This window comes from Centrocercus urophasianus, unplaced genomic scaffold (assembly GCF_019232065.1).
Source record: "Centrocercus urophasianus isolate 14NV4802_14NV808 unplaced genomic scaffold, USGS_Curo_1.0 seq_11, whole genome shotgun sequence".
In the NCBI taxonomy this organism is placed as follows: Eukaryota; Metazoa; Chordata; class Aves; order Galliformes; family Phasianidae; genus Centrocercus; species Centrocercus urophasianus.
Window position 1 is genome coordinate 9,075,369 of NW_024884253.1, and position 27,240 is coordinate 9,102,608.

The 27,240-nt window shown below is 45.7% G+C and overlaps 1 long non-coding RNA gene across 17 annotated transcripts in view; it reads right to left on the reverse strand.

Annotated features, from left to right (window-relative positions):
• The window catches only part of LOC122168057, a 237,349-nt gene extending 222,252 nt beyond the window's left edge, over nucleotides 1-15,097 (reverse strand). For 14 of the 17 annotated variants that reach the window (XR_006171166.1, XR_006171167.1, XR_006171149.1 and 11 more), the window contains exon 1: nucleotides 15,023-15,080. This is a non-coding gene — a long non-coding RNA (uncharacterized LOC122168057). Of the gene's footprint in view, nucleotides 1-13,476; nucleotides 13,516-15,022 lie in introns of all 17 variants that reach the window. The other 3 variants (XR_006171156.1, XR_006171152.1, XR_006171153.1) reach the window with 3 other exon arrangements.
• Between the last annotated feature and the right edge of the window lie 12,143 nt (nucleotides 15,098-27,240).

The window sequence follows — 27,240 nt, forward strand, 5'->3', positions numbered from 1 at the left end:
AACAAAGTGAGCAGATGCTCAGTTCTCTGGCCACTGCCATCAGCAAGCAGGAAGAATGCTAAAGGACCAAGGGCAGGATCGAGATACAAAGGGACAAGTCTCGACTCAAGGACAGGGTGTGGAAAACTACACAGTGAGATACTACACTGAACACTGGGTGTCTGCACTGCAAGTTTCCAAAGTCAGCACATCAACAAAGAGCTGCCATATGCCAGCTGTGCCAGCAAAGAACACAGCAAAGGAGGAGAGTGAGGAGAAGCTGAAGACAAGCTAGATTATCACCACAAAAGGACAGGGTCCTGCAGCACTAGAGGCACAAGAACAACTGCAGAGCAATCAAACCTGGTCTCCAGAGGCAATCCCAAGTAAGGGGTAAAGAGATGCATATGTGAGCACTAAGATCCATGCCTGGACAGAGAAGTAAGAAATGATGCTTGCAACATTTCAACAGTGGGTTGCTCAGGAAGAGCAGAATGTGCTTTAAGAGCTACATTGCTGCAATGCTGCCAGCAAAACTCAGAGAGCTCAGAGCATGAGCACCTTAACATCCCAATAAAATTACACAGGTTTCCAAGCTCACCTTGGCACCGATTCCTCTCATCCCACCACAATCTCACTGCCACTCCAGTTGCACCTTCCCCAAAATGCGGGCTGTCCTGACTTAATGCTCTTTGTGACAAAATAATTATCCCAAGGTCTGCTGCTGCCATGGCAATTCCAGTGACTGAAAATAAATGGAGTAGGTGCAGAACTGGTGTGAAGAGCTATGGGTCCACTTTGGGCAGCTCTACTTGCCTAAGTAGTAGGGGAGAAGAGCAAGGAAATGGTGTTTTCTGGGGGTTTTGAACTCCCATGTTTCCAAATCATTTTCCAGAAAAACGTTCCCCTCCAAATAAAGGAAGGTTGTACAATACAGGGGAATTAGGCTACACAGAAGAAAACCAGTGGAAACTACACCAAAGTGATTTACTGGAATCTCTAAAATAAGGGGGGACAACCACCCACAGGGAAGATCTAAATCCAGTTCCATACAGCCATCTAAAGCATGCAGCCTTCTACAGCAAGGAAACCCAGCCTTATATCTCTGCCAAATATCTATCATGGTTTGGGGTGGGACAGAAGGTTTGTGCCACCAAACCATGATTTGTATTGTTTCAACTTTTTCTCTTTTCCCTAGAGTCACTCTTCCAATTTAGAATTTGAGCTATTTTAGGCAACTCTGCTAAAAAACAGGATTTAATGTTTGTTTGGGCTGACCATAAAAATCTTTTCCACTGGAACAAAGATTTAAAACTGTGACTCAAAATGAGTTTACAATGGGAGGTTGATTATCAAGAGGACCAGAATATCCTCTTATTAGAAAAATGTTTGCTGGTCTTTCCTGAACTTCACACAGTAGTATTAACTCAATGGCTCATTCAGTTGTACACAGGCAATAAAAGCTGTCTTGGAATCTGGGAAAAATACACGTTATAATAAAGGAAACGAGCTTGTATGTGTACATGTTTATCCATATATGTATATACATGATTGATAGGATAAGAAAGAACAGTTTTAAACTAAAAGAGGGGAGATTTAGATAAGATTTTAACTGAGAGGGCAGTGAGGTGCTGGCATAGCTGCCCAGAGAAGCTGTGGACGCCCCATCCCTGCTCAAAGCCAGGCTGGATGGGGCCATGGGCAGTCTGAGGTGGTGGGGGGCAGCCAGCCCATGGCAGGGGTTGGAACTGGATGGGCTTTGAGGTCCCTTCCAAGCCAAACCTTTCTATGATTCTAGATGTACTGTCAACAAGAGATATAGGAAAGAAAAATGTGAAATCTCAGAAAACTAAGTTGGATGAGATCAAAGAACATACTCCACCCATTTGCCTGAAGAAAAATAAGCCTAATTAAGATTCTTTTTTTTATTATTATTTTTCCTCTATTATACAAGTCCTATGCAAATACTTAGGCAGTTTTAAAGAAATCTCCGGAGGACAACCAGATTTCTGAAAAATGGTTGTATATATATAATTTTTTTTTCCAAGGACTTACTTATATACGCACAGTATTCACATATGTAGGTTGGGCAATATCCCATGCAGATGCAGAATCACAACCCAGGTCTGGAGAAGCCCAGCAGTGCTCATGAAATATTTCCCAAACACTGAGCATGCAGACGTAGGTGATGGTGTGAGCTCTCCAGGTCTACCACCAAATCTCCCTTTAGCCTCACCTATGCAGGAGCACACAGCTGTTCCTGTTCTTTCCCATGTCTCCATGCTATGACAATCTCACTGTTTTTTCTGCTGTTTTTTGACTGGCTCAGTTCTCTACGCTGGCTCACTGCATTGCCAGCAAAGCAGCCAGAATAATCTAGAGCGCCAACTACTTGGGATGCCTCTATTGCTGCGGCAGTGCTGACGTACCTAAAGGTTGGCATGAGGCCACTGAAGCCACAAAGAGTGGAGGAAGAGTCAGGTCTCAGAAACGGCCCTGCAACTCCAACACCAAAGGTTACCAGAGATAAAGTGGAGCAGCAGCACAGGGCCAAAGAAACCCTGCCCTCTTTATCAAGCCTTGCTGATGAAACATCAAAGGAAAGTATGCATAAAATCCACCGTTCACTGTTATGTAAAAGGGCAGATTAGATTTTAAGGCAGCAAATAATCAGTGCCAAGCCTACAAACACACTTAACAAATGTCAGAATGGCACTGTGTAACAGATCTCTGTCACAATCACAATGACCTGGATCCAACCTTGCACCTGTAGAGGAAAGGCTTTGGAAAGCTTCCTATCTCTTTTTTTTTTTTTTTTTTTTTTTTTTTAAATCCTAGAGCTAAAGTTTGGTCCCTTGGCAAGCAGAGAGAACATACACAGCATCTGCATCCAAATTTAAAAAAAATAAATAAAATTACCACTGGGGAGCAGAGCACAGTGCGTACAACTCCTATTTACAAGCTTTCTGGCTGCTCTTTTATCAGCGCAATTCACTGGAAAACTGAAAAGCAATCATCGCTTTACAAACGTGCTTTGCTCTGTGTGGTTCCTGCACAGAACTGTATGCTGAAAACGTCAGTGAGGGAATGTGAGCCGAGCATCTCGCAAAGCAGCTGCAATGTGCGTTCCTCTCGCTTTGTCAAACAGCATCTCTCCGTTTCTCCAGTATGCAATCATTATTTTACTAATCACAGGGTGCTCTGTGCTTCTCAACCTGAATTATTATTATTATTATTATTATTATTATACTTGGCTCAGCTGCATATGCATCTGCCTTCCAAACACATAGAGCTCGGATGAAGAAGAGGGCTGGGGGCTCTGATCCCTGCAGCATAAACCAGTGAACGGCATTCCAGCATGCAGCTTCTTTTAACGGGAAAAATAACGTCTTTCAGGAGGTTTTCCATTTTAAGTTAGAACAGAATCACCACAAAAAGAAGAAAGAAAAAAAAAATACTGAGTAAGGCAACATAACACTTACTATGGCCTCCTTTCAATACACCAGCTCAGAGTTATATTTATCTCTCAGCTTCAGCCTAAAAACATATTTTGTCTAGAAAAACTTTTTAACTGCTTAAAAGAGGCACTCAAGCAGCAAACACCACACACTCAGATACTGGGAGAAAAAAAAAAAAAGGAGAAAAAAATATTTATTTGTTTAGATGCAGTCAGCTGGCTGACATCTCCCACCTACAGCTCATAAACAACCCTTCCAGTGGGCAGGCATGACTTGGGCACGTGCCAGCCTGAGCATGACATGCTGTAGAAGAAAAGGATATGAACTGGCTACTTTCTGGCCGTTTGGTTCACTTTCACCCACTTCTTCTACAAACATCTGATTTTAACCAGGGCCAGCAGCAGGATGCTGCGTACAGTGAACATGAGCATCTATGGCACTCAAGCCCAAAATGCAGGAGAAGCAGCAGTTAGCCATAAACGCTAACCTGGAACAATCCAGGATGGTGACAGCTCTGCACAGATATGGCTTTTAAGAGCTATTCCTCCTGCCAGGCTACCTCAGACATGATTTGCTCTTTATCCATGTCAAGGCAAGGCCTATGCACCTCCCAGGTCACTGCCCCGTGCTGAAGGCTATAACTAATAGAAGTGTACAAGCTATGCCAGCTCCAAAGTCTTCATTAGATAAACAGCCTGTCTCTGCTCTGAATTAAACTGGGGTAAAAATCTCATTTGGTTATGCTAGGGAGACAAAATCAGGCCTGAGAGTCTTGAAAATAGAAATCAACCCAAACAATTGGCATTAGCTGGCCCTTGTCTGCAGGAGTCATCAGAAAGATCAGGTTATGGTCATGTCCTGAAAGAGCCCCACACCCAAGGGTTGACATGGGGACACATCACTGCATCGCAGAGACATTTGGAAAAAAAAAAAAAAAAAAAAAAAAAAAAAAAAAATGAAGAGTCATCCTGCATGAAACATGAAACACTCAGTGTTTACATCTCATTCGAGAGGTCTCACGTTTCACCAGCAACATGGATAGGAGAGGCTGCTGCTTTTGCTTCTGCGCATTGACACCCTGATGATACCCTCCGAAATGATGTGATTTCATCACACCTTTTCCAAGAGGTGACTACCAACCAATGTAAGCCCCCAGACACGTTTGCACCAGTCGCACTTATTTGAGATCACCCAACCTGACCGCAGAGGAGCGCAGGCTGAGCACGTTCAGGAATTGCCACCCATCACAAAAACGCCCAGGCACGGCTGCCAATGCTGCACACAGGGGCCTGGAAAGCGTTGGCTTTCCAGCATGGGAAATGCAGTGCTGAGTCCTGGGATTTTTTGGAAAAAAACAGCTGTGCAAGCAAAGCCATCCAACCCAGTCGCTCGCTGCTGTGGGCTCATGAGGCTGATGCAGCCAAGAATAAAAGGTCTGCCACAAATTGATATTGAGCACATTTTTCAAATTGCCAACATCAAAGCATTTTCCTATTTCAGATCCCTCCGCTTCTATAATCAGAAGCAGTCAAAACACTCAGCTTTAAAGCCTACAAGTCCAGCTAAAAGATGCTGAGCTTTACAGCTCTCTTTGCTTACAAGAAAATGGAAAGTATTTTACAGGATGTCGCCTCAGCTCCATTTCAAGTTCCCTCTGCTCCCAGAACTGCAGGGCAGGCATTCCCACATACCATTCCCAAGCATTTTCTTAAAGGGATGAGGACTGCTGAAACCGATCAAGCTCTTATCACCACACACAAGCCTCCCTGGTTGCTGACACCCCAGGAACCCTCTGCCCCAGAGGAGCTGGGCAGCAGCACAGCCACATAGCTCAGCCCAGAGCAGAGCCAAATCCCTCAGGAGGGTAGAAACAGGTTCACAACCAGGCTGGAAAGTTCCACGCTTGCAGCAAGCCAGAATGCTATTAAAATTAGCAGCTGACAGCTAAGGAAGCTAATGGCTGGAATGCAGACCCAGAGCTCTGAGCAAAGATTGTAATCAGCTGTGATGGAGGAGAGCAGCACAACAACCACTGATCCCATTTATGCACCACTTTGGTTCGTATCAGTGGGTCTAGGATACATCACACTTGCATGCAAGCTGCAACCTGAAGGAGGTATGAGAAGCAAAAGCTGACAAGTTATCATTTAGAGAGAAGGGAAATAGGAGCAGCTCCTGCTCCTCTATTCCTTTTTTTTGAGAAAAAGGCGCAGCTGTGGCTGCTCCTCTGGAAGCAGCGGAGTTTCAGTGCGTGCACAGATGCTACCAGGGTGGCTGAATGATCTGTCTCTGTGAGAGGAAGGAGGAGCCAAGCAGAAATGATAAAATGTCTTGGAGCAGAAGACAAACGTAGATAAGATGATAAAGAATGAACAGCCAGAATAGGAAAGAAAGGGGAAAGAAGGAATGAAAAAAGGGAAATATGTGTGTGAAAAACACCATGGGCATAAAACTCAGAACATGAAGTGGAACAGAAAAAGAGAAGTAGATGGAAACCAGGAGGGGAAGGAGCAAGAAAGTTACAGCAATGATGCGTTCAAACATTGTATACATAAACACATCTAAAACATACATACACACAGAAGTACAAGAACCATGCTGTGTTTTATCTACACTGCGTAAGACTGAACACAGAAGTGGTGATGAAGTCATTGCCTCTGGCAGGTCAGCAGTTTTCACCTGCACAGGGATTATTTCTGCACACTTCTTGTACCAGGCTGACTCCCATTTACTTTCACCTACAGAAGAAAGAATGCAGTAGCCATGTAAAAATATTCACAGCAGAGCAGCATGTTTATAGCTGCAACATCTCTATCATGTGTGCACAGACAGCCACAGATCCTCATGAGGACTATTAGCACCGTTAGTTATTGGTATTGCTTACAGCACCACATATAAAGCACCACCAAAAGCTGGAGAAACCAAATGTGTCTGTGCTTGATGATAAATAAAAATAGAACAGAAAGGACAGTTACTGTTCCAGAAACCCAATGACCTAAGGCATAAACCAAGATATAGTTAGAAAGTAAAAGCAAATAAGGCAGGCTGAGCAGACTGAAGCAAGAAATATGCCAAAGGAGATACCATCATTTCCTCATACAGTCCTAAAAATCTTGCTTTAAAAAGGAATCCGGAAAGGGGTGAACCACAACAGAGCTTGAGCAAAGGCCCACCCATCCCCATTCTCCAAATTCCCACTTAAACCACTAATGAAGATGCTGTAAAGATCCCCCATTACTTAAACAACCAGCAGTAAGAAGGAACCCACATCAGAATCACCACATCCATCAAACCATCCAGAGAACAGCCCTTAACTAACATGGCCACAATGTCCATCAGGATCACGACTCCTGTTCTGCGTGCCCATCTGTTAAAATGCCACATTTTGGGACACACAAAACAGAAGACAATCAAAAATTATTCATGAGTTAACTTCTATGAGTCCATCCACAAGATGTTAAAGGAGGTAAGGTGATAAAAAAAAAAAAAAAAAAAGAAGAATAATTTAAGATTTAACACGTCAGTAAAATAAAATGGCCTGCTTTGACCAGCTAATGTGACAGAGCATTAATCTTTTCTCTACAGAAAAATCCTGGTAACTAACCTTAGTTTGGAACAGGTAAAGAGCAGAAAGGGAGGCTAAAATTTAGGGATGTTTGGGTACACATGCCTATCTTTTTATTTCCTTAATTTTTTTCAACATTCCAATCAGGCACAATTGGAATTCCAGTCAAACATATTTTCCTCACTGTTCAGTTTTAACACTGAAGTCATCACCAGTTTATCTTTCAGGTAATGTGTTAAATGACAAACCAATATCTGATATATGCTATTTTTCTTCCAACTCAGCAGTGGAGGGCCTGCTTTTGCTTGCGTGTTCTTTAACTATCTTTAAATGTTATATGAAACATGGCTACATATTTAGAAAAAGTACAACTGGGATGACATACCCTGCACTTTGGAGCAGAATATGAAGAGTTTTGTGGTGCTCTTTATCAGAAAGAGGGTCTGGACAACCCAGGATGGAAACAAACTCTCAGAGAGCAGAGCTCCATTTCCTTGCAGAAAACTGCTGTAGTCTTTGCTAGAAAGATTTCAGCAGTCTTTCTCTTAGCTGAGGTAATACAGGGAGTACTTCGAAAAGAGAACAAGAGACCTCAAAGCTCTATCTGTATTTCCAGCAAAAGCCAGTATAGGAAGACAAGCTGCCAACACCACAGAGGAGATAGGCTGCAGCTTTCTGGTCTGCCTGAAGCTTCCTTTGCTGGCAGGCTCCCAACTCACACATATCACTGCTGTTGTCAAGCCAACACCAAACAAACGTCCCCATAACCAAGACCAGGACTCTGCCCAGGAAGATGATACTTCATCTCTCAGTCCCAGATGACAGGGCACTATCAGAGAAGAGTTAATCACCAAAACAATTTCAAGAGCATTCCTAACCCACCAACTCAGTGTGGATTCGTTCCAGCTGACAATGGAGCCAGCAGGGCAGTAGCACAGTCAGTTCCTTCCTTCATGCCCATCAGCTCTTCTGCATTGCTGGAGCTCAGATTCAGAGTTGCTTTCCATCCATGAGGTAGTAGCTGGGTCCAAATGTTACACAAAGCTAAGGCTTATCTTTACCCTCAGAGGCTCCAAGGATGGAAATTGGTGGGAGGATGCAATACCACTGTTCATCTCTGGGTACCAGCCACTCCAATGGACTTGAAGATGACTTCAGACTCCTTCTAAAACCACAGGGGCCCGCTGCAGCAGAGCGAGGCTGGGAGCCTTGCTGGGGCGACCTCCTCTGCCTGCCAAACCTCCAGTGTAACCACAGTTGCATTTAGTCCAACCTTAACACTTGCCAACTTCATCCTGTAATATCTTTCACATAAGTATTAATGCTATCAGCAATATTTCATGGGTCTATAGGCTTTGCCACAACTCAAGGATGCTTAAAACAGATTTAGGCCAGGCTCCAAGACTTTAAAGAGAGGATGCCATAACTGAGAGCCTGGGAGACAGAGATCCCACAAAGCAGCCCTGTCCCTGTTGGTACCTCCAGTTCTCTTTCTGCTGAGGGAGTGGAGACAGCAGCATTTTAAGTGCTCAGCACCCAGATTTCTAAGCAGAAAAAAAAAAAAAAAAATACAAGTGTTCATTACTATGGATATGAGCACTCCTAACACTATTACAAGGAGGAGAACTGTATTAGCAAGACCAGACAGCTGAAAACTCTCCCAGTCGTTGTGAATCAGCACAAGTAACTGCAGGTTGTTTCATCACTGTCTTACTGTCTCTTTTCATACTGGCTTGCTCTGTGAGATGCTGGTAGCAGTTAATGAAGAAATTATTGCTGATGAGAGTGTCAGACACTGGAACAGGTTGTTCTGAAGTACTGGATGGATGTCCTATCACCAAAGTGTTAAAAGTCAGGCTACAGTGGGCTTTGAGTAGACTGTGCTATGGACGATGAAAAGCTGGTACTCAAATGTACGTTTCACACTTAGCTAGGAGCTAAAGGAGATCTTAGCACCAGTCCTTCAACACTTGTGTGATCCCATACAGCTACTCAGTGAAAAGTTTTCAAAAGTTCTGCTTAGATATGTCAGCTGCAGCCTACCAAAGTCATCATTGACATTTCTGACATCAAGTCAAGTACAGGATCTTGACAATTTCAGTGAAGCACTGAGGGTCCAGCTGACATCATACTGTTCTCCACTATGAACACAGAAAATAGCACCTTCCTCAACATATGAATATGAAAATGTGAGCACAAGGGGAAGAAATGGCTGCTGAGAGTAGAATCCCCACATCTACCTGTAGCCAAGTAGGGGGAATCCCATCATCTATCCAAATTACCTATAAAACTGGTTCTAGTGGATCTTAATACCAACCACCTTTTGCTCGGATCCATGTCCTCTCCTTTCAGCACAGAATTCCATGCTTCCTTCCCATGGAGGCCAGGACATGGCGGCAGCATCATTCATTCTCATCCCAGCAATGAATCAAAACACCACCAGGCAGACACTGGGACCTGGACAGTCTGCTTCACTGTCCCATGGAGACAGACATTTTTCCTTCTCCTATGAGGCTTCTGATCATAACATTTACTAATGTTCTTCATTCCAGAAATTTGGGCCTCCTTCCACCTCATTCCATACACGAAGACCTGAAGCCCATCTTTTCAATTTCTTCCTCAGTAACCACAATAGTAGAGAACTGCCAGTGGACTGGGGTCTCCAGTCCAACCTCCCATCTTACAAGCTATTATTTTCCTTTGTAACATCAAGCATTTTTCTGTATCATCTAATAGCAGCCTTTTTAACATTTAAGGAAAATTTAAAGCTTTGCCCACTGCAACCCTTAAAAGCAAGCTAATAAAAGCACCAGAGCCAGCTGTGAGATACCTGTAAATTAAATGATCCAGTAACTCACTTAACATCTGAAAGCCCCAGAGCAGCAGGCTTTAAGTTGTCTGTGCTCAGCGTTAAGCTCTTGGCCTCTGCTGCCTCGTGATCATTTCTGGGAAAGTGTACTTCACACCCTCCTTTATATATAAGAGAAAATATAAAATAAAATAAACAAGCCATTATTATTTAAATGAAGCCGGAAGTATTACTAAATATTTCCAAACAGAGGCACAGTAGTGTTTTATTCAGTGTGCCAAGCTGTAGATCGTTGTATTGATAGGTGTGACTAACTACTGGCAACATCAACTGAAACAAAGGGTTTGGGGTGCCACGTCTACAGTCAGCTACAGCAGGGCTATATTAATACTGAATAATGAACTTCAACATCAACAAAAAGAGACTCGTGCTAGAAATTTTTCCATTTGGAGAAGGCAAAACACAAAGGGTTTGAGGGCAGTTTGTGCTTTGGCCATTGCTCCACATCCCATGTGCAACGACACAGGATAAGCACAGCCCACAGCTGCTGCTTTCCCCGGGTTAACCAGCACACAACACCACCTTTACGTTACTGCATTTACGTCAGCAGCACACAAGCAGCAGCAAGGCTCCAGTTTCTTGCACCACTCGCTCCTTGCACAGCCGGCAAGCCCTTTCCAGTTGTGCAGGGCTCACCCCTTGCCTGGGCAAGGAGCCACACAAGGCAACGCAATGCACTTCATTTTTGCATGGTTTCTGCTCAGCTCCTGTTGTCAAAAAGAGATGGTCACAGGCCCTGCAGTGGACTGCTTCACAGTCTCGGGGCTCCCAGAAACATTCAGATCATGATGAAGACCTCCAAAAGCTGCTCTATGTGCTAGGATGCGGCCTTGCATATCCCACCCACCTCTGCTATTCACCACCCCTTAAGGAAGGAGCCTACAGCTCTGGGCACTGCTTCTGAGCCAGAGATCTTTGCCACCAGAACAGAGGAGAGCCTGTGGGAGCTTCCTATAGGACCTCTCTCATTACTTCCCAAGGGGTGGGACCAGCACCTGGAAAAGCCATCAGTTGGCTCTGACCAGTAATACAATAAAAGGTTTTAAACAGAAGAGCATCTCAACCTTGTATTCTCAATGAAGGCACTGAAGAAGTGACTCTCATAGAAAATGTTGCCTTCCAAAACATCTCGTAGCAACACCACTGTTCTCGTGTAAATGCACACAGCAGCCCAAAGTGCCAGAAGCATTTCCTCACCAGGCTGCCCCCATCTCAGCTCAGCCCATGCTCTGCAGAACCTAGCAGCTCCTACTGCCTGCACAACCAAACTGGGAGAGGGCATGGCCAAATCTCCCTTCTCTTGTCAAAGGAACTGATTTGCAGGGACCCATCAATAGTTTCCATGCAAAAAATCTTCTGCTGCTTTTTCCAGGTTTTGAAGGCGGAAATGACTAAAAGAGAGAATCCATCCCTCCTCTTGGTAATTTGTTGCAGTGGCTAATCACCCTTACCAAAGTCTTTGTGCCATAAAAGTCAAAGTGCCATAATTTCTAATTTGGGCTGCCTCCTGACCTGCCTGGCTTCCCAGCACAGGACCTAGTGACGACTCTCACTGCTGCACGACAGAACTTTTTATAGCCTGATGTATTACCGTAGGCAGCAACTCACATACGAATCATTTTTCTATCGAGGGATATGGCAGGTGCAACCACCAAGAAACCTAAGGTATCAACAGCAGCGAGGATGTGACTGCAAGGGCTGCAGCACAGGCAGGATAAACCTGAGATATTCAGCCAGCCCCAGCTGCAAGATACAGCTCCACACTGATACTCACACCTGTACCTGGAGGTCACATAAAGAATTTGACACCACCTCACGATGCAATAAAAGGCATTTAAATCATACAGACCTGGAATGCAAACAGCTCAGTTGGCTCTCCACACCTGGAAACACTCAGCAACGCTGCTTTACCACAACACTGATAACTCTGATAAATGCTGTTCTGCCCTGATCCTCAGAAGCATGGCAAGCACAGGGCAGGCACTGCATCTGCAGGTATCGATGAACCATGTTGGGTTGCACAGCCTGTCTTGTCAGGATGCCATGCTGCATTAACATACACTGACTAGGAAGAGATGCAGCTGTGACAAAGGAAAACGTGGCCCACATAGGGCCAAAGAGATGGATAATTTCTTTACTCCCCACAACAAGCTCTGCATAAATCTAGCCAGGAACTAAGCAGGTGTTTGGTATTAAAGCAATGAGCCAGCAAAGAGGCAGAAAACAACACATCCCGTGCTTCAAAGTAAGATCTGTATCACCTTGCAAAAAGAGCCAGAAGCTTCCTGATCAGGTACACATCTTCCTCTCTGCTATTTCGCTTTGCAGCTCTGCACCTTTCTCAGCTCACACAGCAGGACCCTGCACTGATGCTGTTCCTGGGCCAGCAGCAAAGGATTAGGGCAGAACATCTACCAAGGCTTGGGCAGAGCCCTCTGCAATGCCCGAGCGTGGCTGACACCATCTCACTCCTCCTCCTCCATTGCTCAGTGCAACCAACACCAGACATGACAACCACACTGCTCACACCAGTGACAGCAGTCTTTGTGGACAGCCTCCAGCACTGCTCCATGCTGCAATGCTTGAAGCACCCAATGCCCTACCAGTACCCAGAGAGTTGCCACTATACTCACAGACAGGGAACAAAAGATGAGCCTCAGGGTTCCTACAAGCCGTGGAAACACTTCCCAGACCACAAAAGTCAGCGTCCTGCCCTTGACACGGCATTAGTGCTATTGTTTGCACAGACCAATGGGTGAAAAAAAAATGCGTGTGTACAGATGTGTTTTTTTATGAAGATGTCACATGCGTAAGCCCTACCTTGCAATTCCTACTAGGGCTGCTCCAGCATGATTACAGAAAAGCAGTGACATTGTAGTAACCCACTGAACATTCTCATCAGAAAGGTGACAGAAGAACACAACGATATTTTGATACATTCAGAGATGGTAGATAGATTTTTCCTCTGGTCTTCCTCCACACCCTCAGCACTGCAGTAATTCCTTTATAAAAGTTAGTGAGATACAGACAGCCACCAACTGAAAGCCCTCTTTGCACAGCATTCTGATTAAAAACAGGAAGACATGGCTCAGATCCTTCAGAGAAATAGGCATAAGTTCAAAGTTGAGCAGATACAGCCCATGATGGAGCAGAAACCTAGGCTTCAGTTCGGCAGAGAGAACAGCACAGCTGCAGAGCTGCGGCACGAGCTTTGCCATCGGCACACAGCTCCCAGCCTCAGAGAGCAGCCAGCTCCTGCGGAAGTTGTATTCCGTGCACGGAACTTCACACAGGGAGCCCATCTTCCATTTTAAGAACTAATTCCTATACATAATTCATTTTTGCAACATGCAGAGCTTTCAGCAGAAGCAGCCATCAGCCCTTCCTTATTTTCACTCTTGCCAAGCTGCTCTGACAGCACGAGGACATCAACACGCAGCCCAAGCAGGGGATGCAGCACCTCGGCCTGCAGTGCTCACACTGTGCAGGGATGCTGGATGTGCACAGTGTGTCTCACACTGAACAGGTACAGAGACACTCCCAAAGGCTAAAGCGCTGCACCTGCACACCTCACTGCCTGCACACAAAGGCACAGCCACATCTACCTGAATTATGGCATCCTAACCCAGGAGAAGCCACGCTCACTGCGAGAAAAGAGGAAAAAGCAAAAGTTAGAGTTTTTCTAACACTAAGCTAAACAATGTATGTAGCACACACTAAGCTCCATGGATGTGAGCCATCCATCACACATGGCACCCAGCACAGCACCTGGCTGCTCCACGTGCTCAGAAAGCACACATCCCTACTACACAATTATTAAAAATCACAGAGAAAAGAAAAATGGTGTCTCTGAGACGTAATCAAATATTGCATTGTAGCATTACTTCTTACGGTGATGTCACCACTTCAGAGTGAGGTTTTTTTTAAATATATTTTACAGCAACAGATAGGCATGCTTCTACACTAATCCAAATCAGTTGGCACAAGCTGGCAGTAGAGACTGTATTCCTGCTCGACAAAGAAATATTCTCATTTTGCACAGCCATGGCATGTGCACAGTAGTGCTCTCTGCCCTGACCCATGCTGTGTGTCACTATGCCCCCCCAGAAAGCGCATCACCCAAACAATGCTCTCCAAAAAGTGTCTGGTTGTCTTTGCAGACACGTATTAAGAAGAAGGAAGTGGCTTGGGGTATTCGACTCCCTCCGCCTGCCCACAGCCTTGGACAAGCAAAACAAGCCTCAACTTGTCAGTGCGATGGGCAATGGGCTTCCAGCATCCCTCAGGCGGGGCCGCGGGCATCGCTACGGGCATCGCCCCTCCGTGTGCCCTGAGATGCGACTGCCAGAGGGCTTCTCAGTTTAGGACTCAAGTCCTAAAGCGTGGAAACACTGTAATACTCTTGATAGGCAAACACCAAAGGTGGCCTCTGGAAATTAAGTTGCATTTTAAAGTACAAAAATAAACAGACAGATAAATGAGAAATAAAACCAAAAGGTGGATTTTTAAGGAAAAGACAGCCTTGGAACCCTCGCATTTTCCTCCCAGTGTCCCAGCTGACTCCCAAGGTACACGCTGTGCCCCGGAGCAGTAAGGGCCAGGCTCCCATCACCCCCCTGCCCCACTACGGCTATGCTCGGGGCATCCCTTCCCTCCTCGCCTCCCCTCTAGGGCTGTCTCCGCACCCCTCGGCCTTATCGAGGCGATGCATCGCCGGGGGGGGCACTCCGAGCCCTTTTCCTCCCCATCCGCCCGGATTCAGCTTTGGCAACGGCTATTTTTAGCCGCAGCGCTTTAAAAAGAATTAATATCAAAAATATATAAAATGCAACACCTCCCTCCCGCCCCCCTCCATCTGCACGAGCGCCGCAGCCAAGCTGCAAACTCCTGCAAGGCCTAGCGAAGGGAAACGTACAGCAAAAAGGGGAGGGTTGGGGGGTTGGGGGGGGGGGAATAGGTTGCAAGGAAAAAAAAAAAAAAATCAAAAAAAATAGCAAAAAAGAAAACAGATAAGCAGTAAGAATAAAAATTATAAGAAGTAATAAAAAAATTAAAGCGATAATAACAATGCAGATCATTATTAAAAAATAAAATCAGACCAAAAGCCGCCCCCCCCCCCCCCCCCCGCTCTCCTGCAGCCCCGCTACTCACCGCGTCCCCCCCCATTCTCCGGGCTGGGGTCCGGCGGCGGCGGGGCCGAGCGGAGCGGAGCGGCGCGGAGCGGTGCGGTGCGGGCCGCTCTGCCCATGTGCTCGCCGGAGCACGCGCTCGCCTCAATGGAACGTTGTGCTGGCGAGCGGCTCTGTGACGTCACCGCCCCCCGCCGCCGCCGCCGCCGTCGCCGCCGCCGCCGCCGCCGCCGGCCGCAGCCCGGGGCAGAGCGCGGAGCCCGGTCTGAGCGCAGTGGGACGGGGAGCGGGGACAGCGGGGACTGGGAGCAAATAGCGTTGGACGGCGTGGAAATGGGGTATTCCGGCAGTGCCCCGTTCGGCCGGTGGTCAAAGGTTGGATGGCATGGGTACCCCGGGAAGAGTAGCCCGCAGCGAAGAGAGGGAGGTGGCTTAGCGGTCCTGTGAGGGCTGGGAGGGGGCGGGGGCAGGAAAGGAGAAAAATGCGAAAAGAAAATCGTACGTACAAAGAGAAAAAAAAATCACGAAGAAATAAGGACAAAATAAGCATGATTTTCCCTTTCCATTTATTTAACAACTATGTAAAAATAAAAGGTATCCTCAATTCCAGGCTGGAACTGAAAGCTTCAGTGTTCTATGATTTTTATTTTTATTTTTTGCACTATTTTTGCTCTCGCCAGCAAAAGGCCGTGACATCTTCCCATGCATCCCAGCTGCAAGCACAGCCTGAGTTGCCCGATGACCCCTGCCCAGCCACACGTGCCACACACCCACCTCTGCGAGGTTGCAGAGAATTGCAGAACCATAGAATCTTTCAGTTGGAAGGGACCGTTAAAGGCCATCTTGTCCAACTCCCCTGCACTGAACAGAGACACTTACAGCTAGAGCAGGTGCACAGAGTCCTGTCCAGCCTGACCTTTGATGTCTCCATAGCAGAGCATCCACTACCTCTCTGGGCAACCTGTTCCAGTGCCTCATCCTTATTACTTTTTTTATGAGGAAAAATTACTTTTTCCTTATATCCAGTCTAAATCTTTCAAAGTAATCTCTAAAATGTGTCAGTATGTGCGGCTGGTAAAAACGATCCCAGCTCCAAAAATGGTTGTGAAAAGACACAAACTGATGGTATAAATGGGGCTTCATCCAAATTGTAAGCCCCTGTGGGCTTGCAGTTTAAGCCAGGCACAGAGTGCTGGATGGGAAAAAGAGGCCTTGCATGCCCATGGTGTGAGCCAGGAGAGCCAGGTGGGTCAGACTTGCCTTCAGCAACATGGTTTAACTGTTTTAAACTAAAAGAGGGAGATGTAGGCTAGAAAAAATTACTTACTCAGAGGGCAGTGAGGCATCAGCAGAGGCTGCCCAGAGTAGCTGTGGGTGCCCTAGCCCTGGAGGTGCTCAAGGCCAGGTTGGATGAGCCCTGGGCAGGCTGATCTGATGAGTGACAACCAGCACACAGTAGGGGGTTAGAAATGGATGTATTTAGAGGTCCCTTCCAACCCAAGCCTTTCTGTATGATTCTGTGATTCAGTGTCTCACTGTGCACAAGCAGGCTGGCAGAGGTGGCAATTGGGCAGCTTTGGGCTGTGCTCCCACAGCTGGCCAGAGCCCAAGTTTGAAATAAATGACTTTGGAGATCAGTGAACGTGGGAAAGAGCACCAAATCAGTGCTGTGATCAAAGGGCTACAAAGCCAGCTACAGGAGCCTCATGCATGTGTTCTGAGTGTTCCAGATGTGGGGGCTGGCAGGATTGGTAGCACGGAGCTGTCACCATGCCACTCTGTGCATGCCACCCATAGTGGGGCTCTGGTGGCCACCTCACAGCCACAGAAATAGCTAACAGCTCTGAAAAGTGAGATTTAATTCTTTTTTCCCTCAGCAGAGCTGAGGTAACACACACACAGTGTGCTGTTAAACATCAGCTTGCATTAAAACAGTACTTCCCAGTGCCACATCCTTGCTTGTGTGCACCAGCAGCACGGTTGGGAACACAGATGAGAGATAGGCATCTCCACTTGCTATTTGTGTCCAGGAAAATACCATTAAGAGGAGACTGGAAGCAGTTCTGTGCCTGGTTACCCATAGTCATGTGCACATTTGCCGCCGGAGCTGCAACCCAGGGCAGAAGGACAAGCTGCTGCCACTCCAGCAAGGCAGCCTTGGGGCATGGGAGCCTCCAGGTTCCGTAAAAGTGCACAGACTACCCTTAGGGCCACAGCCCTTCCTGGGGAAGGTGCTTGTTGGCAGCACACAAACAAGCTGTGACATGAGTGACCTGCTTTGTGTCCAGATCATTCAGCTTCTCAGCGTAGCATCGAAGTAGTAGCTGTCCTCTGAAAACTACCTAATGTTACAGCCTTGATAAGCTCAGGGCATGCCAATAAAGTGCTTGGCTGTAATCGCCTTTACAGCAGCCTCGCACACCCACGCAGGGTGATTGCTCTGCTTGGAGTTCACTCCTGTGAGAGAAGTGCAGCACGGCCAAGGCCAAATGACGCAGCACGCTCCCGCAAGGCCAAAGGAAGATCAGAAGCAAAGATCAGGGGTCACTTGCAAAGAGGCTGTGCCAGCTGCAGGCTCCTGCCCTCCAGCAGCTTCTTACTGCCTCTCTCTGCAGCCATACCAGCTCTACCGGCTGCGGGGATCACATGAGAGCTCCTTAATCCGTATCAGGCAGAGCTGGCCAAGTGAGAAGGGGTGCCAGCAAGGGACGCTGCCTGTGGTGGCCTGAGTACAGGGAGGTAAAGGCAATGGGGCTGCAGTGAACACCTCAGCCCCAACCTCAGAAGTGGGTTGTGGAGAGACACAGAGAAAACAGCTGGGATGCATCATAACCACAGCAATATTTTATGTTTCCCCTTGTCCAGGAGTAAGTTGTATTTAAGGTTAATTCCACAGCCAACCAAAAATGCAAGTGGTCTCCAATGTTCAGAAGAAAGGGTTGGGTCACTGCATCTGCTCCCCTCCTCCTAAAGCCATCATTTTACACCAGCCTGTCTATTGTCATCAAGGTGAGCATCAGTGTCTTGTCCTCATCTCACCTTTAGAGTGTTATCTTGGAACTTCTCTGAAGGTTGGAAACCACCAAATTTACATCCCAAATGTATTCAGAGTCCGTATACACCCATTTGTTTGGCAGCCAGTGTTATGGTACAGCAGAACCAGCTCTTCTCAACCTTACTCATACCCCCCTGTTGTACTGACCAATATCATGTTCATTCTGCGATGAACGTGTTCTCTTGATGGTTCAAGGCAATGGGGCTTGTCGTTACTGGGCATGGTGGTGATGGACTGATGGTTCGACTCGGTGATCTTAAAGATCTTCTCCAACCTTAATGATTCTATTATTCTGCGATTCCGTATTTCATGTATACCCATGTCTTTTAAGTACAGTGATTTAATGGTCAGGCACTGGAATGGCTGCTCAGGGAGGTGGTGGAGTAGCCATCCCTGGCAGTGTACAAGAGGCATCTGGATGAGGAGCTACGAGACATGGTTTAGTGCTTGTGGTAGCAATGGTAATGGGAGGACAGTTGTACTAAATGATCTTGTAGGTCCTTTCCAACCTTATGATTCTATGATTCCCACCCCAACCAGTGATCCATCTCTAGTGCTCCCCTGTGACTTTGGTGGGTACGGATCTCCAAGAATTAGGAGCAGGTGGTAATAACAGAGCAAAAATAAAGACTGAAAACTCTCTGGAGCTGGTTGAAGGGCTCCCACCACCTTCCATGTGCTGTCAGTGTCAAATGTGTGACAAAGAAGAGAGTAGAGGAAGGTCTCAGAATAATATGGTGGCTACTCATGAAATATTCCTGCCAAGAGCTGTGGCAGCAAGTTTGCCAAAGCAAGTGGCAGCTTTATTACTGTTAGTCCCATTTTACAAAGTGTACACAGTTAATATATTGCTGGATATAAATATAAATATAAATAATATAAATATAAATATAAATATAAATATGTTGCTGGATTTCTGCCTATCCATTTCTTTTCCTGAATTCTCTGTAGCCATACGTTGTTCGCACCTCTCTTGACAGCTATATTGGGCATTGAGTGATATAACACATAAAGGAAGCAGAGGGGTGGCAGATTGGGCAGTGCACCTACTCTAGTGAAGCCAGGCACAAGGTTGCTTGGAGTCCAAAAATGCATCATGAATCCTTCTCTAAAGGACTGCAGGGAAGACATTTGGCAAAGAAGTAGGACCATGTTCCAAGGAGCAGATTCCTTAAGGCTCTGACTCCAGAGCAAAGAAGGAGGGGTTGATAGGAAGCACAGAAATAACAGGCTTGCTTGCTTGCAGTTGATGGCACAACTACAGGAGCATGTGACTCAGATGAGAGTATATTCTCCAAGAATTCAGTGGAATTAGAAAAAATAAAAATAAAAAGGAAAAAGACATTTGATGTTTTAAAGTAGTTTTTCTGAGTTTACAGTAAGAATGATAGTGGGGCAGAGAGGTGCTAAAACACAATTTAAGATTGCGTAGAGCTTTTAAGATGAATAGCTTAGATGTGATTTAAACATAGAACTGTGGAAAAAAAAAGTGAAACCAAATATCTGCACTGCTAAATTTGTGTTGGAACAGTGAGATAGAAAGTAGGTGCAGATATGAGCATGCTTAAGTTTGGGAGATTTAACAAACTGTGAGCTGGAGGTATAACATCAACAGTGGAAAAACAAATGTGAGAGAAAGAAGAGAAAACTCAGGAGGGAGAGGCAGCTCTGTTTGGGTCCCAGCCAGAGTTCCCAAGGAAGACTCTGAGAAAGACACCAAGCAAGTCCTTGGGGAGAAAAAGCTGAGCCTGTTTGTTTTGTGTGAAGGGCAAAAAGACCAAACCAGAAGTTGCAAGCCTGGGAGAGGAAGCAAGAATTGGTGCTGTCAGCAGGGACAGAAAGCACAGGACAGGAACGCATCACCAGATAAGAGGTGCAAGTTGTAGGTATGGTCACATGAGACAGCATGAGCCACCAGCACTGATGCTGTGGCATTAGGCAGACGACCCACACTGATGTGATGTGCCAACAGGACATCCAGCAGGAGATGTTCTGCCTGAGAAGCACAGGGGATGCTCAGCTGTGGGGATGAAGGCTCAGGATGCAGAAAACAGCCCCTTCCCATGTGTGAGGCACTCAGCTCCCAGGAAACAGCAGGGGCCCTGCCCTGCCCACACAGATCCTATTGCAAAATTACAGAGAGAAAACAGTTGGACTTGTCGGTTATTCCTTGGCACCTGTGATTGTGTCAGACACTATAAACAGGTCGGACTAGCCGAGCTGGCACAAGCCTCTGCAGTATCCCCAGAATGATTCCCTTGCTGCTTACATTTCTTTTTTAGCCTTTATATGAACCTCTTCATTTGTAAGAAAATACATAATACCCAGGTGGGCCATTTCCAAGTGAGAATGAACCAGCAGCCCCTGAACCATCGTGGCAGCTTCCTGACACAGCGAAGACAAGCCTTGCTGCTGGTTGCTCAGTGTTCCTCCAACAGAGGGGTGGGAGTGGAAACGAAGTGCCCCCCCCAGCTATGCTTGCTAGTGACAGCCAGCTCACTCCACTCCAGCCCAGTTAGTACCCATACACTCACCTTTTGAGTTCAGCCTTCTCTAAATGCCTGTATATGGATGTGTCCCAAACTCCCCTCACAGGTGCCCAGGAGCAGGAGTTATGTCTCAGCCTGGTCCTTCAGGGGCTTGGGCAGGCTGGTGTGTGGACCAGGACCCCAGTTTTATGGAATCATAGACTCGTTAGAGTTGGATGTGACCCCTGAATGTCATATAGTTCAACTCACCTGCAATGAACAGGGACACCTACAACTCAATCAGGTTGCTCAGAGCCCCATCCAGCCAGACCCAGGTCTACATCTCCCCTGTACTGAGGACTCCACATCTGGATGCAGTACTCCAGGTGAGGCCTCACCAGTGCAGAGCAGAGGGGCAGGATCACCTCTTTCAATCTGCTGACTGTGCTAAAAAATGTAGAGACATTTCCTCTTTTTAGAACAGCTGGTGACAGTGGCACCACTGCCCACTTCTATACAACAACCCAGCATCTCCCTGAGAAGTGAAAGAGCTCACTTTTCATCTTGGCCTGCACTCAGAATGCAGCCAGATAACCCAGCCTTGTCCTCTGTGAGATACTCTCTTCGCATCTCCTCCTAAGAGGTGAAGGTGTGGGCAGAATGCTGTCCTGAGACTTGGAAGCTTACTTCACAGCCTTTGTGATGATGCTCCTGCACTGTAAGGCATAGGATTCCCCTGGGATAGAACATAAATACAGGTAAACTGGGGAACAGTCATTGAGCAAAATCTATAAGCAATAAAAAAAGACCTGAGGAGAGAGGGAGAAGTACTGTGAAAGGACCCCTCTCACAAGCTGTTCATTTAGTTCCACGGAACATCCCATTTGAGCCCCAAGTTATGGATACACATGCAGTCAGCATTCACTTGAACCAAGAAGAGATTTAATCAGTTGCATACAGTATCACAGAATCACCAGCGTTGGAAGTGACCACTAGGATCATCTAGTCCAGCCATCAACCCATCACCACCATGTCCACATCTACAGCTTTTCTGAACATCTCCAGGGGCAGTGATTCCGCCACTTCCTTGGGCAGCCTGTTCCAATATTTCATCACTCTTCTGAGAAGAAACGTCTCCTAATATCCAACCCCAACCTCCCCTGGTGCATAACCTCTCATCTTACCACTCATTATCTGGGAAAAGAGGCCCACCTAGAAAATATGACAGGCAAAAACTGAATAGGTACTCTCACAGGTAGATAAGCACCAGGCTGTGCTTCTTCCATATTGCAAGCAGTGATCATTAATTTTGTGTTGCGCTAGAGATGCAGAGGAAATGAAAACAATTCAGAAGCAGTAATCATCAGTGAAGTTTTACAATGCCCCTAAGATGCGTATACATGCTGTACCCAAGTTCATAGATATGTAAACTGAGGGTGGGTATGTAAAATGCTTTGCCTGTGGCCATGCAGGGAGTTTACATGGACTTCTGTCTTGTGTAGTGAGGGACTGACTCCCAGTCTGCCACCCTCAGTGCTGGTTGACAGACGGGGCTGACTGAGTGAGTGGGAGCTGGCATCTCTCTGTATCAGGATTCACAGCCCTTAATCACTGTTAAACAAATCAAAATGAAATTACACGTAAAGAGCTGGGAACTACAGTCTGAAAAATGCAAACGTTCTTCCCCATCGAATCTAATTAGATTTGCCGAAATCAGAGTGCATTGATCTGTGATTCAAACAGTATGCTGATAACAAATTTTCATGATAGACATGGTTATGAAGCTACTTGACTAGACTATGAATTAGCCCTTTCAGCAGGAGCTCTCAGCACATTTGCTCAGCATGCTTTTCCACGGTGAGCTTTTAATCCAAAAATCAACACACAATCCCATTGTTTAAGGTTTGCTGGGCTCTCTGCTGAGCATCCAGCAGAGAAGTGAGGCAGGCAGCCTAGTCGTGTTGACTATCAATCTCAGTTAAAATCAACACACCATCTTTAGCCACCCAGCTAAGCGCACTGCGGTACATGCTGGGAGGAGACCTTTCCACTGCTAGGCAGAGAAACTAATTTTGTTGCCATGCTGGATAGCTTCATCTCAGTGATGATGGGTAAAAAAAGCAGCACTTTGTGTAAAAAGCATTACATAAATAATAATGGACTCTCGTTCCAAAAAATTAGTTCTTCATAACTACAACTTGCCTTCTTACCTGTGTCCAGTCCAGCATTCAGAGATGTTTAATGTTTTTTAATTCAGATGGTGGAATCATGTCCACCATAGGATTTTATAGTAACAAGTGATCACAGTAGGTACAGTGAATGGAGATGAGAAAGTCAGAGCAGAGCAGGAAGTCTTAAAGAGATCGGAACAGTTCCTGGAGTGTTAGGAGCAACTAGGGGACAGGATTTTCCATTTGTGCTCAGTTTCAGCTGAGCTTTGCATCCACTGACACTGGAGAGCTTCTGAAAATGTGACTCCCCTCAGCTAGAGTGCATCAGAGTGTAAAGTTACCCAGAAAGTGTGGCAGAGGGCAAGCAGAGCACTTGTATTTGTACTCCAGATTTACCCTGTCCCTGCTATCTTTTCATCCAGAAATCGTTAATGCTTCAGGAGAATAAAACCACAGTAGTTTTTTGGTCTCATCTTTACAAGAGATATCATCCCTAGATGCAGCCAGAGGAAATGAGACCTACAGAATCATAGAATCATTTAGGTTGGAAAAGACCACTAAGATCATCTAGTCCAGCTGTCAACCTGTCAGACACTCAGCACCTCTGACAGTTGACATGCTCTGTGTTAAACCATGTACAACAATCACGTGTGACCCCATCCCTGGTCACAACCAGGAGACTGAGCACTGACACAGGTTGCCCACAGAGGTTGTGGAGTCAGCACCTTTGGAGAGCTTCAAAAACCACCTGGACATGGTCCTGAGCCACGTTCCCAGTGGGGATTAGAAGAAAGCACAGCTTGTCCATACATGGGTGGTCAGCAGTGCATGCAGCAGTATGATATTTCTGAGTGGCTAGACAAAAAAATGGGGAGGTATCATTTAACTCTCTTCGTAAAGCCAAGTACACGGAGCAGTAGCACACTGTGATCACTGCCTTTCAATCTACACTGTGGATAAGCCTCACCACGGATCACAGACTGCCCACCACACAAGAATTGTCTGCCAAAGGCACTGAAGAAAGAACACCCCCAGAAGAGACAAGGCCGGTGTCCTGAAATTCACTGAAACCAGAACAGTCTGCCATGAAGAACTTTGTGAAATCCTGTCTGCCCTCAGTTTTAAATTTGATTTGACTGAGCTGGTTTTAAAACTGGCTGGAGAAGTGTGTGTATGCCCCAGAAGAGGCCAGCAGGATCCCTGAGAAGAGGCAAAAATTCAGCTACTGATGCCTTCACCCATCAGAGCAGTGTCCCCTCTGCCAGGCTGGGTGGAGTGCCGGCTCTGATAAAAGGCTGAGCAAAGCAGACATTAAAGGGAGGTCGTTAGCAAAGATCAAAAGGCATGAATGAGAGATAGAGCTGGAACATTTGCAAAGTTACCAAAGCCTTCCAGTACGAATGAAGAGAAGGATGTTGTGATGCTAAATGAATGGGGGCTATCTAGATAATGATAACAGAATTAAATTAATTAAGAGAAGATTAAAGAAAGATTGCAAAATGAAGGCTGTAATCCTGGCCCTGCTGGAGTCAATAGGTGTTCTGCAGGTGACTGTGAAGAGGTTGAGATTTTGCTCTTAATGGATACCAGGACAAAGGAAGTTAGAAACTGTGGGCTAGTTTACAGATTCTATTAAACTAGGGAATAAATTAGTTGTGATGGACTTACAGTTACAAAATCAAAGCCATGCATGGCTAGAGATGGGATAAATACAGTTTGGGTCAACAACACCATTGACCTGCAAACCCTGAGGTGTTTCTGATATATTGTGGCAGGACAGCCTATACCTGATTTACCATAACATCTGGACAGAGTTTTGTATTCAAAGCTTTTTAAACATATTTAAACCAGCAAAGTCAGTTTGCACTAGTTGATACTTTGCATCATGTGGAAGCAGGGTTCCAGCAAAGGGCACTTGGTGGGATCTGCTGTTCTTCAGAGCAAGTTCCCCTAGAAACAGTGATATGCACATTACATAGAGCCATGGAATCATGAAAGTTGGAAAGATTACTAAAATCATAGAATCACAGAATCATAGAATGGCCTGGGTTGAAAGGGACCACAAGGGATCACCTAGTTTCAACTCCCCAGCTATGTGCAGGGTCACCAACCACTAGACCAGGCTGCCCAGAGCCACATCCAAAAAATCATCCAAAATCATCCAGTCCAACCATCAACCCATGTCTGTGTCCATTCTAGACCATGTCACTTACTGCCACATGCTCTCTTTTCTTGAACATCTCCAGAAACAGTGACTCTACCACCTTCCAGGGCAGGCTGTTCCAATATCTCACCACTGTTTCTGAGAATGAATTTTTCATAACGTCCATCCTGAACCTTGCCTGGTGTAACTCACGGCCATCACCTCTTGTCCTATCACTATTACATGGAGAAGAGGCTGACCCTCACCTCACTCCCGCCTCCTTTCAGGTCACTGTAGAGAGTGATAAGGTCTCTGCTGAGCATCCTCTTCTCCACACTGAACAATCCCAGTTCCCTCAACCACTCCCCATAAGACTTGTGCTCCAGAGCCTTCATGGCTTCTTTGCTCTTTCACATGCTCCAGAACTTCAATGTTGAGAACAACTCTCAACTTGTAGAGAAATCTCCAGGAAACATAACCGAATCTTCCAGGATGTAGCATTCCTGTGCAGCAGTTCATTGACATTAATGGGAATTTGGCCATGGGTTTCAATAAAAAAAAAAACTTAAAAAATTAGAAGAAAGGCAGGAACCCACACAGCAAGGCAGTGTGATGCAGGTGCACAGAGCTCAGTGGCAGTAACCAGGCTGTTTAGATGATCTGTTAAGCAGATCATAACCATGTGGCAATCATTTTGGCCCTAGGAGCCCTATTGATGCTTTCGCAGTTTGTTGTTGCTGCTGTGGGTGCCTTGCTCCGTTGTCATTTCTAGGGAAGCAAACTGAAATGAATGGGGAAGAGGTGGGTTCATTTTTAATTAAGAACCCAAAAGCAACTCTTAAATTCTGAATAGAAGCACATATACCAATGAATATTTTTGCCCTTGTTAAATGTGGAAAAATGCTGGCTTGTTCCATAAGGTCAAGGGATTCATTTTTCTATCTTCCACAAATTTAGAAGGAGGAAAGTGCTTTTCAGTCAGAATCCAATTTTACAGAGAGGGAATAACACGTTACATAGCTGAATCACTTTGATGTCAATTTTAGCTTGCAATTGTTTCATAAGATATTCATGTAGCCTTTTACATTCTCTCAATGTGTGGGAATCTATGCACAATACAATATTATCTTTACCACAGTGATGAACGATAATGAGAATGCATAATAAGATTTTACTTGCGCCCAAGAAAAATCTGCTTTATCCCAGATGAGAGGAATTTTGCAGATCAAATTAATATTATAAAGCAGTACAATTTATCAAAATAATATGGCTTTTCTTCTCTGAATCCATTGCAAATCACAGTGTCTATAGCCACAGTGAGCTGTTAAAGTCTGATGGATTTTTTTAAAATCTCTGTCTGTGAAAAATATTTGGTTGAAATAAGAAAAAAAAAAAAAATAGCACTTTTCCACTCTTGTTCACCATGTTTGGCGGATGCCCCATCCCTGGAGACACTCAAGGTCAAGCTGGACAGAATTCTGAGCACTTGCTCTAGCTGTAAATGTCCCTGTTCAGTGAAGGGGAGTTGGACCAAATGACCTTCAGTGGTCCCTTCCAACTCAGACAATTCTATGATTCTATGTTTATACAGTGCAAAAAACTCTACTATTCAAAAGCTAAATTGTAGCTGTTATCGAGCAGTTCTGCTTCCTCTTCTTGAGAAAGGGAGAAGCACCTTTCCTCAGATTCCTCAGAAACAAATGAATCAAATCTGATTTCCTTCTGAAATTTGTATGAGCATGGAACACGAGCTGTAGCATAATGCTTGTAGTGTATCTTGTTACATCCTTTTAATCTAGATTCTGGTTACTCTTCTATACTCCCAATTTAACGTGCAGCCTAAAAAACACTTGAAGTGTTGGCAAATACCTGGTGGACAATGAGGATAGAAACATATTCACTGTCTGATCCAACCTCTTTAATGTATTTTTAGTCCATTTTTGCTTGTTTTCAGACACACTAACGGCAGCTTTCTGAAAGCACTCTTTCTGGATAGCCTTGCTGTGTGGTACTTATTACTGAGCACAGTTATTATTTCTTGTAACATATATAACATGAATGAAAACAAATTGTTTAAGCATTGGTTCTAGGGCAGTCCAATGAAATCCCGAGGAGCTCTAGGCACAGCGTTGCCCTTATTGCACCAAACAAATCTCAGGTGACAGCCCAGCAGTGTGAGACCAGTTGGGAGCCCACTGGGTGCTGCAGGGACTGCATTTTGGCAGGGGACAGAGTTAGAGAATCATAGCATCATTTGAGTCAGAAGTGAACCTTACAGGTCATCTAGCCCAACTCTCATGCAACGAAGAGGAACACCTACAGCTAGATCAGGTTGCTCAGAGCCCCATCCAACCTGACCTTGAGTGTCTCCAAGGGTGCAACATCTGCCACCTCTCTGGGCAA